This window comes from Pipistrellus kuhlii, unplaced genomic scaffold (genome assembly GCF_014108245.1).
Source record: "Pipistrellus kuhlii isolate mPipKuh1 unplaced genomic scaffold, mPipKuh1.p scaffold_m20_p_2, whole genome shotgun sequence".
NCBI lineage: Eukaryota > Metazoa > Chordata > Mammalia > Chiroptera > Vespertilionidae > Pipistrellus > Pipistrellus kuhlii.
The window spans coordinates 6,421,949-6,428,435 of record NW_023425515.1 but is presented as its reverse complement, the minus strand read 5'-3'; the positions used below and the strand labels follow the sequence as shown (position 1 = coordinate 6,428,435).

The window sequence follows — 6,487 nt, the reverse complement described above, 5'->3', positions numbered from 1 at the left end:
GATTAGCAGTTTCAAAACAGTCGCAGGTTATAAAGTACAGCATAAGGAGTACAGTCAATAATCTATAATAATAAAAATGTAATTGCTAATTAGACTGGACAGCTGAATGACCTTCCGGACGTCATTCTGGACATCCTTCCTGATAAAGCCGTGATGGTGGGGACAAGGCAGAGGTGTTTAGGAGCAATCATGCAGGCAGGAAGAGTGGTTAGAAGTGATCAGGCAGGTAGATGAGTGGTTAGGAGCCAGCAGTCCCAGATTGTGAGAGGGATGTCTGACTGCCAGTCATCTCCTGAGGAATCCCAGATTGGGAAAGGGTGCAGGCCAGGCTAAAGGTCTCCTCCTCCTCTATGCACAAATTTCATGCACCGGGCCTCTAGTATTGTAATAAATACGTATGATGTCAGACAGCATGGAGGTGCTGGACAAAGCAATGGGTACTAGACTATCCTAGTTTTCTAAATTAAGACTCAGGAAAGAATAAATCTTACCAGATTAATCATTTGTGTGTCAGGTATCCTATAGGATGTCCTGCTTCCTTTTCCTAACAGTCTTTACAATAATTCCCAGGGTAGGTGTTATTAACACCATGATTCAGAAGAAAAAACTCACATGAGGAATTACTAAATACATTATTACACACACACACACACACACACACACACACACACACCTATCCAAAGTGTCACTTTCCAAGGTTTCAGCTATTCACAGTCAACTGTGGTCCAAAAATATTCAATGAAAAGTACCAGGTATAAACAATTCATAAGTTCTAAATTGTGATGAAATCTCAGGCAGGCTCTCTCCATCCTGCCCCGGGTGTGAATCATCGCTTTGTCCAGCACCTCCATGCTGTCTGCTCCCCACCTGTGAGTCACTTCGTAGCCCTATGTGCAAGTAACCCTCATTTTACTTAACAGTGAGTGGCCTCAAGGAGCAAAAATGGCGATGCTGGCAATTGAGATCTGCTAAAGAGAAGCCAGAATGTGCTTCTTTTAAGTGAAAATGTGAGTAAAGTCCAATACAATATTTTTGAGAGATAAGGAGACCACATTCACATAACTTTTACTACAGCATATTGTTATAATCGTCTGGGGGTTTTTATTATTATCCGTTATTGTTGTTCCTCTCTTACTGTACCTAAATTATAAATTAAACTTTATATATGTATGTATGCATAGGAAAAATCCTAGTATACATAGTGTTTGGTACTATCCGCGGTCTCAGGCATCCACTGGGAGACTACCCTACATTGCTCTGCGTTAGCTGAGGTAAAGAAAGGCCAAAACTCAGGCCCCCTGACTCCTATTCCAGTGATCTTTCCATGGATCCAAGCTAAGTCAGCACTTCCCTGTGGCGGCTCCTACCTCACCTCACTTCTTATGTTCCCCATTCCCTGCATTTTATCAGCATTCTCCAGCCCAGGAAAGAACAGGGTTTCTATAGAAGTACCTTCACCCTGTATAAAATTTATAAGATGCTCTGATTCAGTGTTAGTTATAGGAAAAAAGTCACAGTGTAATAACATTATATGTAACTAGTGGCCCAGGGCACGAAATTTGTGCACAGAGGAGGAAGTGTCCCTCAGCCCAGCCTGCACTCTCTCCAATCTGGGACACCTTAGGGGATGTCCAATTGCCGGTTTAGACCCGGTGCCTGTTGGACATCCCTCTTGCAATCCGGGATCATTGGCTCCTAACTGCTCACCTGCCTGCCTGATAGCCTCTAACCACTCTGCCTGCTTGCCTGCTCGCTCCCAACTGCCCCCCACCAACTGGCCTTCTCTCCCCCAACTGGCCCCTCCCTACTGCCAGCCTACTCATCCCCAAGTGTCCCCCCACCCCCCTTCCCGCTGGCCTGATCGCCCTCAACTGCCCCCCGCCCACCAGCCTGCTCACCCAGAACTGCCCCTCCCCGCCAGTCTGATCACCCCCAACTGCTCTCCACTTCTGGCCTAATCACCCCTAACCACCTCTGCCTCAGCCCTGCCACCATGGCTTTGTCCGGAAGGACGTCCAAAAGGTCTCACAGAAGGTCTCCCAATCTAATTAGTATATTACCCTTTTATTAGTACAGATGAAACATTTTTCCATAGTGTTATTTATATTTTAGACATTATTCTCCAAGGTCAGAACATCAGCATTATACCCTGTGTTCATTGGTTGGCAGTTTATTTGATTATGGTTAATGCTAATGGGTAGCATGTACCTATCACACAGTGTCTGCCAATGTCACTTTACAGTTAAAATACTGTCTAAATTATTACTTGGGACTTTAAGGGTCAGAGAAATAAAATCTACAAACATTAGTTGTGAGATCAAATTCATGGAAACTTCTGGAGCCTTGGGAAATTAACTAAATGAACTCAATCTTCCTACACCAGTAGGAGGAAGCCAGGAATCGTTACAAATGCTGGCTTTCTATAAGCTAGACGTGCTTGGGGGGTAAAACTCAGACCACATAGAAAACTCGTTTCCTTCCCATTCTGATTGCTTTTCGCTCTCCGAATACATAGCTCTTGCAATTAAACCTCCTTATGCTCAGGAGGCATTTTCTAAGTGCCCCGAGACTTCAAATAAAATGTGCAGCTGGTTAAAAGTTTGCTTTCCTTGTCTCCTGAGAGAAATTTATATTGGACCTGGGGCACCCTCTGGGTAAGACACAAGTGACTACGGTGGTAGCTCTATACTTCTTGCTTAGCAATTTTATTAGATGTTATGTTCTTTTTACCACTGTGTTCAGCATGTTCTTCTAGGTTTTGGCAAATAGGCATTCCCTTTCTGCTAGGCTTATGAAATGTAGGTAGGCTGTGAATGGACAGAACGGGGGAAAGTTGTCTAAAACTCAAATTCTTTCAGGCACGCTTAATCCCCGCCCCACCCCCAATGTCCAGCTGTCACCTCCTACAAAGACTGTTGGCCCTAAGATGTACCAAAATCACTCTTCAGGAATGAAAGCCAATCAATTAACACAAATGATTGGCTCTCAGTAAAAATCAGTGAGAACGTGTACGAAGTTTCCAAATAAAAATGCTGAATGTAAACATGACTGGGATTGTCGGGTCCCCATACCAGGGGAAGGAAGCATGTAAGGGCAGCAGGCGTTGATGTTTTCATAGCTTGGCACCCTTCCTGGCTGGCTCCAAACCACTCTGGCGCTTCTAATTTTACCTCCCAAGTCCCTGAGTCCCTGCCTTGTTTCCTTGCCTCGGCTGCTATCGTTCGTACATTCTGGTCTTTCCTTCAGGCACCTCTGGCCCCAAGTCAACAGCATTGCGTAAGGGCGAGGAGACAAAAAGTGCTCTTCTCACTCCGAGCAGCTGAGCAAATTCGAGGTGTGTGGGGTTTTCTTGTTGTTGTTGTTGTTGTTGTTTAATTTTTCATGTCCCACCTAGACCTTTCCCGTATCACTGTCATACTATTGGGCCAAGGCTTTGAAAATTAACAAGCAAAAATTTAACATTTCTTTGGACTCACTTTCTTCTGTGAACTAAAATCTATGCATCTATGTACCTTAAACACAATAGACTATATTGTTGGTTTAAGTAATTATTAACCCTTCACTACTTCTCTCCCTCTTGTCCACGGAAAGAAAAGACGAGATTTTGGAATGGTTTTCCCAAAAAAACTGCCTTCCTACCTCATTCACCATGGAGCCCAAAGACTTGGAAATGGCTTCTAAAGGGGTCCCCAGGAAATAAATAGAAAAGCAGCATGTACCCCACTGACCACCTAACTTATTATTTGGTCAACTGGTGTAGAGAGCATCAAGCCAACATCAGTGCGCTGGAAGGAAAACGGAGAGCTGGGCGTTGGGTTATCAATTGCGATCCAGCTGTGCTCACTTTCGGCCATAACAAATTACCGTAAACTTAGCAGTATAAAGCAGCACAAATCTACCAGCTTGCATTTCTTCCCTTGGAAGCCCAATAGGGTCCCATCCCTTTCCAGAGGCTCTAGGAATAGAGCCACGTCCTTGCCTTGTCTGGGTTCGAAAGGACACCCACCTTCCATGACTCATGGTCCTTCCCTCCCCCCTTCCCCCCAAGCCAGCAACGTGGCACCTCTAACCACTCTTCTTAGTCACGTCTCCCTTTCTCTGCCTACAGCCAGGAAAGCTTCTCTGCTTCTAGGAACCTATGTGATTAAGCTGGGTCCACTGGGGTCATCCAAGAAAATGTCCCTATCTCAAAGCTCTTACTGCCACATCTGCAAAGTCCTTTGCCATGTAAGGTAACGTGTTCTCGGGGCCTGGGATGAGGACACAGGCACGCTTGGGAGGCCGTCACTCTGCTCTCCACACCAGCTCTCAGAGCTTCATTCCCTGTGGGCAGAGTCATAGCCTCGTTGTTTCACTTTGCAGTAAGTCTCACGTCTCCTGGGAAGGCTCGAGTCTGTCTCTAAATTCCATTTGTTTTCTTGTTTTTTGTTTTCGCTTTGAGCATTCAAAAGTAGTTGGTTGAGCCCTAGCAGGTTTGGCTCCGTGGATAGAGCATCAGCCCGCACACTGAAGGGTCTCAGGTTCAATTCCTGTCAAGGGCCCATGCCTGGGTTGCAGGCTTAGTCCCCAGTGAGGGGGTTGCAGGCTTAGTCCCCAGTGAGGGGTGGGCGGGAGGCAGCCGATCCATGATTCTCTCTCATCAATGATGTTTCTATCTCTCTCTCCCTCTCCTTTCCTCTCTGAAATCAATAAGAAATATATACATTTTTTTAGTAGTTGATTGCAACTACAATAACATTTAATCTGTTGCACAATTGGTTTTCCACTTGAAAGATCATCTCAAGACTCCATAGGACCTGGCTGTATTTTCTGAGAAACTGCTGGCCCCTGCTAGATCTCAATCAAATGTTACCGTGTCCTGTCTCCCATGCATCTGGAGGAGAGCACGGAAGATATGAGATGGCGCCACTGCCAGCAACTTTACTCATCTTGGGAGCGGGATAATGTAACTGGTTTCGTAAACTTCCCTTTCTTAGAGTATTCAATTCTCTCTAAAATTTGAAGGCTTCTCTCTTACCTATCTTTGAAAGCACAAAATTCTCTGGGATAACTTTCCCAGACTTTACACTTACTCATGGTCACAACCACCACAGAAAAAGAAAGCCTATCCTTTCAAAATAATAACTCCAATTTACAAAGTTATTATTTGGAAGCTGAATACTGAATTTTAGGGACTCACTCTGAACCACACACAAAATAGTAAAATGGACATGATTCTCCATATCATCCTGTAACTACTGTATTTTCTTTTTTCTTTCTTTCTTTACTGATTAAGGTATTGCATATGTGTCCTTATTCTCCCATGCCTCCCTGCGCTCATGCTCTCACCCCACTGGTGTCTGTGCATTACTGGATGTTCTTGCTGTTATATGTCCTCTGTTCTACCTTGGAGCTCTCTGCCAATAGGAAACTACTTTGTGCTTTAAGATAAATATAAATGCCCTAAAGACAGAAAAAATATAACAGGACCTTTGAAGAAATAAATAGTCAAGTGCACAAAGAATATGGAAATTATATTTGGATTCTCCAAAATCCAGCCATTGCCAAACTCCTTGGCTTCTGCATCCCTTTACACTCTCAGAAATTATGGAGCATCCCAAAGCACTTTTGTTCACATGAATTACATCAATTGGTATTTCTTATTAAAAGTTTAACTTGAGAAATTTTGATGATTATTTTTTCATTTTTAAATACCAATAATGAATCCATCGTATGTTAACATAAGTAATATTTTTATGAAAAATAAGTATATTTTTCAAAAGTAATAAAAGAGAAGAGTAATATAGTTTTATATTTTTGCAAACCTCGATTGTATGGCTTAACAGAAAGCATCAGGGCTCTTCTATCTGCAGCTGTATTCAATATATTCAATCTGATGCTTTGGTTAAAAACATGCAAAGAAAATTCAGATACTTAGCCGAAACCGGTTTGGCTCAGTGGATAGAGCGTCGATCTGCGGACTGAAAGGTCCCAGGTTCAATTCTGGTCAAGGGCATGTACATTGGTTGTGGACACATCCCTGGTAGGGGGTGTGCAAGAGGCAGCTGATTGATGTTTCTCTCTCATTGATGTTTCTAGCTCTCTCTCTCCCTTCCTCTCTGTAAAAAAATCAATAAAATATATATTTTTTAAGGAAAATTCAGATACTTAATTAATTAAGAGTGGGAGGGGAAGATATGGGGGAGATAAGAGATCAACCAAAGGACTTGTATGCATGCATATAAGCATAACCAATGGTCGCAAAACTCTGGGGAAGGAGGGCATGTATAGGAGTTGGGGAGGAGGGGGAATTGGTAAGATATGTACACATATAATACCTTAATTAAAAAAATGAAAGAAAGAAAAAAAATTAAAATGAAAAAAAAAGAGTGGGAGTGAGTATTTTAATAATTTTTCCAGTTATTTATGGATATTTCTCTTTGGTACTACACCAAAACTCAAAAAGTGGTAATCTTCAAAGGTTAGCTGCAATGCCCATTTCAGACTC

General features: G+C 43.0%; 1 long non-coding RNA gene across 1 annotated transcript; it reads left to right on the top strand.

The window, feature by feature from the left end:
• Positions 1–886: 886 nt before the first annotated feature.
• On the top strand, positions 887–5,190 carry LOC118723717. The gene is made up of 2 exons (XR_004989354.1): positions 887–1,007; positions 4,774–5,190. It is a non-coding gene; the product is annotated as an uncharacterized LOC118723717 (long non-coding RNA).
• Positions 5,191–6,487: the final 1,297 nt, after the last annotated feature.